The sequence below is a fragment of the Aythya ferina genome (genome assembly GCF_964211825.1).
Source record: "Aythya ferina genome assembly, chromosome: 2".
Lineage (NCBI taxonomy): Eukaryota > Metazoa > Chordata > Aves > Anseriformes > Anatidae > Aythya > Aythya ferina.
In genome coordinates, this window is record NC_140297.1 from 99,493,061 (window position 1) to 99,506,851 (window position 13,791).

Consider the following 13,791-nt stretch of genomic DNA (forward strand, 5'->3'; position numbering starts at 1 on the left):
CATCAAACATGTTTCTCTGGTCATCAAGACAAATTCTGGCAATGCTGCACTGGAAACACAAAGGAAGAAACATTAGACTCCCACCACAGTGCTGGTGAGACAGACGGGAGCTGACTAGCGAAACCTACGGGGAAGGAAATTCTATTTTTTGAGGTAAAGTATGCATGAGGGATTAATATATCTGAGTGTTTGCTTCCCTTAACTTTGGTATAATACTCTCTATGTTGATCTAGTGAACAACAACAAAAAATAAAGTTAAAATAAGGTTGAGTACAGCAGTTCAGCTGTCAATCTAAAATCTTATTAGACATGTTTGTCCTCAGATTCAAGTATAACATTTTTTTGATTGATAGAAAATGACAGGTAGTAAAGTTATGCAATTATGCATGGAGGTGACATTTTTCCTCCAATAACACTTTAAGAATGTAAGAATTTTGTCATCCTCTCTACCTGCCTTGTTGAGAAGATGTGATTTACACCTTTTTCTTGGGGGAAGGGAAAAAGAATGATTGCTACCTTGGTGAATGATCTGTGCATATTTTAAATTGGAATATACATCCTTTTTATAGTACTACATCCAGGAATCTCTTTGGAGGAGGCTGGATGTCTTTTTGAGCAGCAGCAGCAGGAGGAGGCTGACATTTGGCAGTGAGGAGAAGACCTGCCATAACACCCACGTGCTGGACGCTGACCAGGGATCCAACAGGGCTTGAGCTTTTGGCCAAGCCTTTCCCACCACTGAGCATCTATCTGTGCCTGCACCCTCAGCCAGCAGTGGTATCAACCATCACTGCAGGTTCAAAGTGAGGTACATCTGATGACCCAGCCCTGCTGCCCATGGTGAGGTGAAGTCTGAGACCTGCACTATTAGGAAATACTCCTATGTTTGATTTTAATGGGTATCTTTAATGTTAACGAGGCTATCTGGCTGCTCAGCTACCAATATAGGTGATAAAAATAGATGTTAACTCCTGACTGAAAACCTAAAATTACATTTTTGTTCACAGTCCTGTTCTCTGAGATTAATCTCTGTTTAAGCAAACAGGACTGGTATCGGCCTTTTTATCTAAGTAGGTTGTTAGATTTTGTATATTACAGTGGCACTTTAACACCTCAGAAGCAGACACAGTAGGACACATGATGATGTGTCCTATTTCCAGACAGAAATGATTGAAGTTTTGACCCCGAATCAATGGGAATGATTTTATTTCTGCCAATAGAAACTGACTGTTTGCCCCAAAAGTGAGATTTCCCCAGACCCTGTGCACTTTCAGTTCTGAATTTGTAAGTCTGTTTAACCTCCTAGTACCTTCTAGGAAAAAAAAAAAAATAAATAAATAAATAAATAAATAATAAAATAAAATAAGCATTTTCTCAGATACAAGTTCGAGAAAGTGGCTTAGTATGGTGGTTTTAAGTATGGCTGCAGCTTTTTGCATTTGTTATTTCATACCTTACTGTCTTTTGATTTTGCCTTCACGGTCATGGCCAAGCACTGACTGCAGATGTATGCAATCACAACACACTGCCTTTTGTTTTTATAAAGAAATAAACGACAGTAGTGATTTGCTCACGCAGCTCCTCACCCATTCGGTCACCCCTGGGATTTCCCTTGCTGGCTGCTCTGCTCATTAGCCAGGGTCAAGGTAACTCTGCCAGATGGGTGCTTTGGGGAATGGGAGCCACACGGGGCCACCTCACTGGAAGTGGTGGCCTCCCACCTCTGTGCTGGGATAGGAGGAACTAAAGGTGCAGAGGCTGGCTAGATTACACTGCAGGATCCTTTCCCTGACAGCAGGAGCACTTTATGCTGCCTTAAATGACAACTCCAGAAGCACGAACTTCCTCTGTTTCTTCTGAAGACCGTTCTGTAATCAAAAAAAGGCGGCAACATACAATCAAAATCCCTCACAGCTGAGGAATGTTTCTTGATATCCTGTCGAAATTTTCTTTTGATCTTCATCCCATCAAAACCTCTGGGGCCATCCTAAATTATCCTGTTCCTTGCTTGGTGTTTATTTCTTTCTGTTACTTATATACCATTAAAGTGTACTCCTAATCAAAATATAATTCACTTAATCTTCTTTATAAATGAATCCCCTCAGACTCTTAATCATTTGGATTACTCTTTTCTGGACTCTATCCAATTTCTTGACAGCATCCCGAGATTGACATGTCCCAAACTGTACACAGTATTTTTGATGCAGCCTCAATAGTGCTATATACAAGGAAATTGCCACTGGAGCTTGTCAGAGGGACTCTTGAGGAAACCAAATGGCACTGGCTTCATCATTTTTTTTTTTTTTTTCCCATAAGAAAACATCATGCTTTGACATCTTCAGGATGAAACATTTTCATGTTTGATTTGAAATGACTTCCTGCTTTGCTTTTTTTGCATAATACTTTCTATTGTTTGGACATGTGTTCTGTATCTAGGCTAGAAAGCAGTAGCCCCTGATTTGAATAGTTGCACTGAGGTTTACTGTTGCTCTTCTGCTCCCCCATGTACCATCACCCAGCACGTCATTTACAAACCATATGTTTACTTTGTTATTTGCTTTGTTATTTATAATTATTATTTTTTATTATTTATTATTTACTTATCAACTTTGCGGTACTGCAGACCACACAGAAACCCAAACTACTACTCTCCATCTTGTCCTCCCCCATTACCGAAAATGTGAAATAAAGCTATGTCTAGCTCAGATCCCCGTGTAGCACCCCTGCAGGCAGACCCCAATAGCTCAATGCCACAATTTATCATTTTCCTTCTTCTACAGTCCTGCAGTTCACTCTCAGTTTACATGACAAACCTGACATTCACATCAATTTTAATTCATACTTCAAGATTTGAGGCAGCCATGTAACTACATGCTTCAGGAGGGTCCAGATACTTTACCTTTCCTTCACTCCTTTTGCCTACTTTTGTAATTTGATCTGAAAAAGCAATAAGGTTTGTCTGGTGTGATTTATCCTGTAGAAACCCATGCTGTTAATTGTGCTTATGCTTCAATTTCTATCTTGATATACATGCCATTATTTTATCAGGTATAGAAATTGAACCACTGAATGCTTAGTGGCTTATTTTTTAAATTTTACTTTCTACTTTACAGAAGTTCAGTATTTCTTTTGCTTTTTTCCCCCAGCCCTCTGGTACTTTCCCATCAGACTTGGTAACTTTTGGTAAATAATTGCCAGTGTTTCTGTAAGTTCATTAACTAATTCCCTTAACACTCTGAAATGCATGCACACCTGCTGATCTGTATATATTTTCAGATGTTTTAAGTATTCTCTTACCTGCTTTTCACCAATAGCTTTGACAAAGTCGTCATTGCTTCTTAATTATCCATTTCTCCTTCCCTTATTTTTCTTGTTTAACAGATTTTTATAAAGCATTTCAGTAGTTTAGCCATTTTAGAACTGTCATTGATTTAATCTTCCTCCTTGCTTATTAATGAGTCTATCTTTTCTCCGTGACTTTTTGTTCTCTTAATCTATTTGAAATATTTCTCTTCTTGCTGACCTAATAAGCTTTAATTTGAAGACTTTTCTTCTTGGTACAGTTTTTCTGCTTGTTTGTTTTTTGATATGGGACTGTGTGTGTGTCTCCTTATCTATTTACCTACTTACCTGCTATTTATTTGTTTGTTTATTCATTTATTCACTTCTTTCTCTGTTGACTGTGAAAAGCTTTGTTTTATGGGGCTTTTGTTTATTTGTTTGTTTTGGTTGGTTGGCTGGTTGGTTAGTTGGTTTTAATTCTCCCTCCATTTGTTACTTCATCTACAAACTGCTGCAGTGTGGCTTGGTTATGTGACAGCGCCTACATGTGATTCCTGGTGCCACTGGGTTTGCCATCTAATGAAAATCCAGAGACCTTCTTCCCCACCTTGGCCCATTCGTTTGTGTACTCATCTGTCATGTGTTTCCTACCCTTTAAGTCAGGGATGAACCTGTCTACCCTTTCAGTATAATACAGTGATTATCTCCTCCCTGTTTTGTGATTGAGAATTCTCAATCCCAAAAGCACTGCGAAGAGAAAACAGTGGTGGTGTGAAAGTGATCCTGGTCTTGCTGTTTTCCATTTTCATTCCCTTTTCATGGTGGCGTAGGACTAGTCAACAAGAGCCAGACATGTCACCTTGTCCATGCCTATGGACCGCTACTGGAACCACTCATAACCAGAGTGAGTTAGGAAGCTGACATTTTGCCTATTAAGAGACCCCTCTCTATTCATGATGCATGAATAAAAATCAAATACAAGATTTTAAACAAGCAGCCATTTATTCAGGAAGGTGGGGAGTTAGAGTGCAAAATATATATATATATATATATATATGTATATATATATATATATTTAATGGGAGATGGTGGCTGAAGCATTTTGAGTTATCTGTGCCTTCTCCAAAACAGTGTAGCTCAACTCATAAAATGACTGGAACAATGCAGGGGAAGAGTGAAGACAGCTGGGTGCAGAAACAGCCAGATGTACACTGAGTATTTGTGCACCACAAGAAACTATTGAAGCAAGAAGCTTTGCCTGAGAGAATTTATAAAAGGCAAGATCCAAACAGATAGAAAAAGATGAGACACTGTGAAAGAAAGCATAAAAGTTTGTACCAAAGAAGAAAAGGAAAGAGACAGAAACCAAAGCAGGAGAAAAAAATGCAAGAAAGACATGCAGTAAAGGGTAAGAAGTTTAGAAAACAGATTTTCACTTAGGAAGAAGAGAGAGAACTGAGATTCACATGAGCACCATGAAGAAGCAGGTCTGTCAGACTAGGAAAGATTATCAGGAAGCCACTCTCCAAAAGCCATCTAGAAACTGGAAGAGTAAACTGCTTGCCAGGGAGTGAATGGTAGGTAGGTAGAAAGTGAATTATTGACTGCCTATCTTCAGCACCAAGAGCATTGTCAGATCAAGAATGTTTTCATTAGGAGAGACACTCGAAGTAAGTTATCTGTCAGATATCTTCAGTAGGAAAATGTGAGTGCTCAGAGATTAATGAATCTACTTAAGGAAGTCACCTGAATAGCAGAGCACATAGACTGCAAGGCAAAAGAAAGAGGTTGCAAGGAAGGGCTTCAGACCTATCTGAATGAGCAGCCACCTCCCACAGTGTTATTTAGCAGGGACTCAGAAAGAGAAAAGGGTCTAAACAGTAAAGAAAGCTATTTCCTCAGGCAGGCAATACAGGGGCAATGTAAGAATGCACCCAGAAAGGAAAGTTTGCCAGAAAATTAAGCAGAGTTAAACCTTGCAAAGGAGACTAAAGGAAATAGCCATTTCATCAGCTGTCTAAATAAAAAGAGAACACTGAGAGTAAAGAAATTGAGCTGTTACAGAGTGAGAATGTAGCAGAGACTAAAGATAACCCATGAATGGCCCAAAACTAAATGAATACCTTTGCCTCTATTTTCAATGAATATGTCATGAGGACAAAGGGCAATTAGTGGAAAAGCAGGGAATAAAAACTACCACTTTCAGCGTGCAGGCAAAACTCAAATCAGTAAGTGAATACTGAATACTGTGAATTTTGAAGGCACAATTCTACTTGGAACGAACACTCTGATAACAAGCATCCTTAATTTAGCTATCAGGTCACGTGAGTAATACCAGGTCTGCACCCTACTTCAATGCTCAGCCTCAGTTTCCTTTCTTGCATCCCTCCCAGCCATCCGTTCATCCTTCCCTTTCAGTTTCCCCAGATTTTCTAACAAAGACAACTCAGTATCTTTCCCTACTTCTGGTCCATAAACCCATTGATTCATCTGAGGATCTCAGTGAACCAGTTTTCAACAATATTCATCATTGGGTAGTGTGAAAAGCTTCAAGCAAATGATTGGGGGAAAAAAAAAAAAAAAAAAAAAAAAAAAAAAAAAAAAAAAGACTTCCAAAATTATAAGCATCTGGAAAAAAAATATATGTAAAATATGTATTACAGACAGAAATATACAATCATAATGGTATTTAAAAAGTGAATCATTAAACAAGTTGTGAAAGTATCTTGCCTCTGCTAACAAAATTTCACCGAGGAGTGGAGTGCTCTGTACATTATCTTTCCTCTCAGAAAATCACTCCAAATCACAAAAATGTATGGAGGGAAATTCTCCTAGCACCTCACCTCCAGCCAAACGGCTCCTTATAAGCACAACTTTACTAATAATGTGAAGGATGAGGTTCTGACAGAGTTAATGGTAAAGAAGCTGTAAAATTTATACTGAGATGACTGGCTTGAGCAACAATGTCCCCTCCCTTCTCTCCCATAGAATTTAATTTTCAGCTTGGTTACTGTTAACTATTCTCTGTTACAAGCAAAAAGCAGAGTTTATTTTACATCATCTATATTCCTTCTTCCTTAGTAGTACTTAATGACTTGAAGGGGCTGGAAACTTGTTCTCAGCCAAGCCAATATCCTATGAGTTATAAATGACATTTCATCCTCATATGCAAATTTTTTTGTGCCTAAGTGAATTATTTACAAGGTACAGCTTGTGGGCTCCAACAATCAGCTGCCAGAGATTTACACCTACACTGAGTCCCTGCTCTCCTGCTGGGAGAATGTGAAGTTTTCCACCTCCCTTTAAGATCTGAAGACTTAACAGAGAATAGCTCTTCCTGAAGCTGGCACTGCCTTTCTTGGGATGGTGGCTGACTAGGCGTTGCTGAGGGAGAGAGAATAATGGTGAGCTGAAACACCAAGACTGACTGCTTCAGTAGCTTAAAATAGTCTCTTTTTCTTCCTCTGCATGCAGCTGCAAATCAAATGTATCATGGATCATTTAAATACTGTACTTTCTGTCTTGTATGCATAATGCCAAAGGTAGTCATAGCATTGTTGTGTTGTGTGTTGTTTTTGTATTTATTTTTTTTTAATAAGAAAAAAATATATAGAAAATGACTGTTACTATTATTTACAAACTATCAGGGAGGTGGATAAGAAAAATAAGAAAATTATAAGTTCCCTACCAAGGCCTATCTTCAGATTTAAGGGAAATGGAGCAGGAAAAAAGCTTTAGAAACAGATTTTAGACAAATTATTTGAAGCAAATTGGAAGATACTTTGAAAGCTGTGTTGCTCTCGCTGAGCTTTTTCATTTCAGAGAGCATTGCAGAGAGCAGAGCATCATGAGATGGGACTGTAGTTACATGAGCAATGACAATGTGGCACAGCATCACCAGGAGCCAAGCGTCCCTGGCAAACATGAATCTGGTGTGCACGTGGCTCCTTCCTGATGCCACACCTGGGTTTTCTATCTCCTTTGTTATCTTCATTAGATAGTGGTGTTTGCACCTGGGGGAGGGCTATGTCACAACTTAATCTCTCTCAAAAAAAAGCAGTAGAAGCTGTCTACCTGGTACATGTAGGTGGCAAAGAGAGGCAAAACAGTCATTTGGAGGGGACAGTCCTTCAGTGGCAGGAAAATGGACTGGAAGACATAGCCATTTTTTAACTACTCAGCTGTCTGTGATCCTGAAATACTTGACATGACTCCTTCTTTCCTTCCAGTGAATTTCCTCTGACAGGAGATAGTCTACTGCTTCTTTCATTTCCCCCTCATCAAGGTTTTTTGTTATACTATTACACTGTGTGCAAAATTGATTGAGTATGCCTTTACCTAACTAGCCTTTTGGGAAAAAAAATAAAAAAAATAAAAAAAAAATACAACCACAACTAGCTGTAAGGCTCCTGCCACTGATAGATAGACAAAATCTTGATGCTAGATGAACCTATGTTTCACTCCCTTCGGGTCACATGTGACAGAGTTTCACATAGAGGCTAAGCAGTCAGTAATACTTCTCAGTAAGATATTTTCACCTTTCACGGCTTTTGGACTTGATCCAGCTTGTCAGTTCAACACATATGTACATGCTTAATTATAAGACAATAAATTCTCATTGACTTTAACAGTCAATATGTGTTTTGCTGAATTTGGGACCCATGTCTACACCTGAGGCTCACTGTCTGTCTGTTAACATCTGCCTACATCTATTGCTGCCTCTGTGAGCCCCACTAACATCCTTTGCCTCTGAGAGGGATGTGGGGAGTGTAGCCAAGCTGATAACTTGTTTTCCAAAGCACAGTGTGTGGTATGAATTTCTAAAGTGGCTTTGAGAGAGAAATATTACTAGAAAGTTGCTAAAACTTTCCTGCAGGAAGGAAGAGTGAAGTTTTATTTCATTTCATTCCCCTTGCTGATAAGAGGTTTGTGTTCTGGTTGAGAATCTTCCTCACCATACTAGTAAATGTTTTTTTCCTTTAAACCAGAAAACAGTAAAATGTCAGTTAATTTGTATTAGCTAAAATATATAATTATCTGGTCGTAAAATGGACCATAAAAGTACTACATTGTTGAATCTATTCCATTAGTGGCAGGTACATAAAAACTCTTTCAGTGTAGAAAGACATAAGTATTGTTCTTCATTGTCTTCAAATTACAGTGGCTTGCTTACTTTTTTTTTTTTTAATTTGCTTTGTTTTGTTTTTCAAACCAGAGCTCTCAGCAACATTTATATTTTTTTTTACCCTTATTCTTATAGCTTTGGCTTGTACAACTCAAAAACATCACCATAACTTGAGAACCCAAAGACAAAAACTGTGTCACATATACTTACACTGAATGTTAATGTAGGTAGATTCACCTTGACAGGCAAATGTGTTTTCACCTCTTCTGGAATCCCAAAATCTGGGTGTAGAGCAGATAAATTGGTAAGTTAAGCAATAGAGGTAATCCTATAGAGCTACCTTCCTAACTTTCATCTCATTATTTGTTTGCTGTTTTCAATCTGAAAGAGTACACAAGTCTTTCAAGATGTGCACATTTTAACAATAAAGTGCATCCTACAAAAAAAAAAAAAAAAATATATATATATATATATATATATAAAAATGCCAACATCAACAAAAAAGAAAAATAGAACCTTAGGAGATAAGGAAACTTTCCCTGGAGTTTTTTAATCGGCAGTTAATCCACTGTGTCTGCCTTGCAATGTCACCTATTCCTGTGAAGCATAGGATTCTTCAGTGATCAAGAATCCAAACTGGCATAAAGAACTTCTTCATTAGGACATCAAGACTGTAGGAATATTTTCAATTGTTGGTATAACTTTTTCTTGGAAGTGTGTTCACTTATTTCATGACCAGCTAAGGCTCTCTAAGTTACACAGCAACACAGTTTGAGACATCTCTGTGATGTTCTGTACATCATATAGTTGCTAACAACCTGTCAAAGTCATCCTGACACCAAACTGAGAAGCTGATGGTTTTGGTAACATATTAGCAGAGATGAAAAAAGATGGTCCTCATTATTGTAATAAAACCAACAGAGACACACTGAGAATCAATTACTGATTCTGTGACCTGTTGAACTAACCCTCAGTCAAGTAGGAAACTGCACAAAGCATCTTACATTATCAAATGATTTAGGATGGAGCACTGTCTGAAGACTTGCAACAAGTCAAGGCAAATACGTTTCCTTAAATTGTAGCTTGCTTAATTACCTTGTTCCTGAGCACAAAGATCAAATTGAGCAACTTAAGGTGCTGAAGCACTGTGCCAGCTGGACATGAAAAGGAAATAATTAACACACACAAGAGCTAAGTTTAAGGATGAGACTCCTACTGACAACAGCAAGGAGATCCAAAGTTAAGGCAGACACTGTGTCCTTGACTGGATCCATGTGCCTACAATTTGCAGCACATATTGGACTGGGGAAGAGCACCATGTGTTGCAGCCATTTCAAGTAAGCAGATGGCTTTTTAAAGCACTCGGTGTAGGGAAAGCAAAGCCCTTTCAAAGGCTGGCATTTCTCTCTCAGTATTTGTCACAGACTGTTCCACCTCTTGCCTTCACAACACCCAAGTATCACCAAGAAAATTTCCATTCATGGAAGGCATTGTGCAAATTCCAAATATATACAAATATATATATATATATATATTACTTGATACAATGAAGTGACTGGTGAGACAGGAAATTAGTACTGCTATTTCATGTTTGGAAAGCAATACCCAACATTAATTTATTTTAATTTGGGGAAAAAAAAAATGCAAACAGCCTCAAAGGAGAAAACTGAAAATCACCAAAAACCTTGTTCAATGTTTACCTACACTTCTTAGGGCCTCCACGCAGCACCTCCAGCAACACCTTTCTTGTTGAGCACCTCCCAAAGGCATCACCTTTCCTTCATAAGCAAATTCAGTGATGATAAGATGCAAAGGAATTGTTTACCAATGAGAGCTGCACTCAGGAGCCCAACTTTCATTCATTACTTCCCATATTTACTCGTAGGATCTCTCATGCCTGCTGAATAGTCACCTCAGATGAACAGAAAAAGACACCTCATTTTAACACATCATCTTGAAGGACGGACTCTTTGGAGTACTGCACACTACAGATATGTTATGATCAGAGGGTCCAGATGTCACCAGCTGAGCCGTTCATTTGATGCTGCGCCATTGCTCGGTGCTGCTGCCATAGATACTGCCCTGCCCTTATGGTGGCTGCTGTGATTCATTGAAAGTAATATCATCCCAACTGCCACTCCAGGGAATCTTGCAGGCATGATTTTCTAACACAGCATGACCCATTAAAAATAACTGCCAGGGATACTGCGCTTTATAAAAGGGCATCTTCATTAGCTCTCGCGGTGGGTCGCCAGAAAGTCCCAGGCACTACAGTAGTCACAGAGTAATTTGTAGTTATCAGAAACATTGAATTTAATGTCTTTATTCCTGTGGAGCTGGAGCCCACTGGTTACTAAACACAGGCTCCTCCTCCTAAATCACAGAAATTAAAGAGGGAAGAGACCCATCAGATTATTTTGTCAATCCGCTCTTTGAATGCAAAATTGGCAAATGTATAGCCTTTGCCGCCAAGACATTCGGTGCCAGGGACACTCACCACTGTGCTACAGGCCACTTCACTTATCAGTGCCTACTAGAGTTTGGCCTTTCTCCTAAAACAATGAATTCCTGGGTATGCTGCACAGCACTTCGTCCTTCACATAGAGCCTCATCCAAAGAACTGAATCTAAATGACTGCAAAGTGCTGTGGATTGGGTCTCTCACCTGCTCTATTTATTCTTCCAACTATATTGGAATAGGAGCTGGTGTTTCACTTGGACGGTTAGACAGAAGAATTCTAAACTTCTATTTTTATCAGGTTAAATGGAAGACTTTATTTTTTCTTTTTTTCCAAGACTAAACAAATCTCCACATCATTTAGACAAAAATATCAGCTTCAGTTGTGTATGGACATGTTCTTCATGGCATCAGGTGTCAACAAATCTTATTTACCCACATTACTTATTAAAACAGGCACCAAATTCCCCAAAGATCAGAAGAAACACATGACAAGATGTTACACATGAGCTTATCACCATGGTCCTCAAATACTGTAGTGATGAATATGCTACAAAAAACACCCTAGAATAGAGTAGAAAGGCTGTGGCAATTAGCATGAATAGATATCTGGGCTCAGGAACACTTTTTTTCAGCCCCTTACAGTAAGAGTATCTCCTGTTGTACTCCAGGTTGAGTGTTGACTCAAACACAGTGTAGATTCTCTACAGCATTGAGTATGAGCTATGAGGCTTTGGGCCATAACAGCAACTCATAACAATGAGCCATAAATAATAAATTCCAACACATGTCTTGCTTTGCAAGGGTGTGGACTGCATTTCACTGCAAGCTCCTTGCAGGACTGGAATAGAGGCCTCCAGGCTACATTACGGTTTCTGAATGACGTCCAAGAATGAGTTCTAGTTCTGTGGTGAGTATATCAAATAGGGAGCAATTCTTTCCATTATATATTACCTCCCCAGTCATTATGAAATCATTTGGTATTCGCTGTGATAACACCAATCATTAATGCACTCATTTGGTGTTCATATGACTTGTCTTATGCACTTCCCCAGGAATTCCATTGTAATTAACCATTAGTTAATGTAAATAGTTATAGACATTTAAACCAAAGTGTTACCAGACAGGGTCACTAGTAGCAGAGAATCAATGTGCTCATGAAAGCAGCTCCAGGCACTCCAAAAAGCTCTTCTAATAGTAATGAAAGCCTAATAGTAAATATGTCACTTAATCAGTACTGGGGGCTGTTAAAAGCATTTTGCAGTGTTTTGTCTGAAAACCATATTTGGTGTTCTCCCTCCTCTTTCTGCATCTCCAGAAGAGTGGACACATGGACAGCTTTCCTCCTATGCAGCCAATAGAAGATAATTACCATCCTTTTCTCTACATAGCAGTACATAATGTACATAAGTATACCAACAAAAAAAAAAAGTGTGCTGGCATGTTTTCCATGTCCTACTATTGATGGGTCACTGATTGCTTTAAACCAAGAAGAAAAGCAAGAAAGAAAAGTGAGCCTACAAAAAATTAAACTAGTTTTACTGTTTGCATCGGAGCAGTTCTTGAATAAACTATACTAATGAACTGTAATAGACTGGGATCTGGCATAATACCTTCTCTCCTGCCAGACTTGTATTCCTGGAGATGTTTTAGAGCTGGAATTCACTGACCTTTGTACAAGTGACACAGATCTAGCTTTCTGGTAAGAAGCCACAAATTATCATTGAGTGGAGCTGTGAGGACAATTTCTAGCAGAAAGCAAAAGTAGCAAAACTTGATGTTTTGCCAGCTTTATAAAAGGCCAAAAAATTTCACTTTTCAGCCAGGGCACTTATGTGAATTATTATCATAAGAAAGAACTGCCTTTTGCCAACTGTAATAGAAATGGGAACTTTTCACTGTCATATGACAGTGTGCTAGCCAGGGTTCCTGTAAATAATAATAATAATAATAACAAATCTAAATCTAACTCAAGGACCTAGTGGAAAGAGAATAACAAAACTAGAAACACAATAGTCACTTGCCAGTTAATAACATTTCACCTCTTTCAGTAATTAAATAAAATTAGTCATTAATAGCAATGACTGATTTGACATTATCAAGAATCATTATCATAAAACCCTCACAAACACAGAAAGCCAAAAGTCGTTGTAAACACATGTTGCAGATTTCAAATTACTATTTGTTTTGTTTTTGATGTTGTGATTGCTTCACCTTGTAACTACAGAGCAGAAGGATGTTTTCACTTACTTTTAGGAAGTCAGAAAGAAAAGGAGCTGAGTAACCACTTGGGTTGAGGGATGCAAAGCTTTAGTTCCTGCCATGATAGGAAATAAAGAAAAATTCAGCCAATTTCAGATTAAGCAGTAGTGAGCTGATTAGGCAGAGTCTTTGCTTCAAAACTCACCATTTTTGGTAGCCCTGGCTAATTAAAAACTTTCCAATATTTGTTTTCACAGCTTCATTTTAGTTCTGTAATGAGGACCATGACAGTTCATCACAAGGTGCTTCCTTGTTGGATGACCCTTTAGGAAACTTCATCCAAAAAAAAACAAACAACTGCAATAGCAGAGTGACTGAGTGGGTGCTCCTGTGTTTTCTCTGTAATTAGTAAAGTGCTCTATTTTCCAATATTTCCAGCAGGTCCCCTCAGCTATATCCTTAAAAAGCTAGGATTTTGCTCTTCCACAATTCAGTTTTTTCATTCATCGCTATGAATGCTCACAAACTGTGAAGAATTTTGTGAAAAAAAAATCTAGTTTTGAAATGGGAAACTCAAGGGAAAGAATCATATTACCCTTCTTCTGAAACTAAAGATTTATTCATTTGTCTATTTTAGCTAATCTCTGAAAGGCGTGCTCAAGAAATCTTTAATTACTCAAAAAGGTCAGGCTTCAAAATTGTATATTTAATCTGGATTTAAAGGA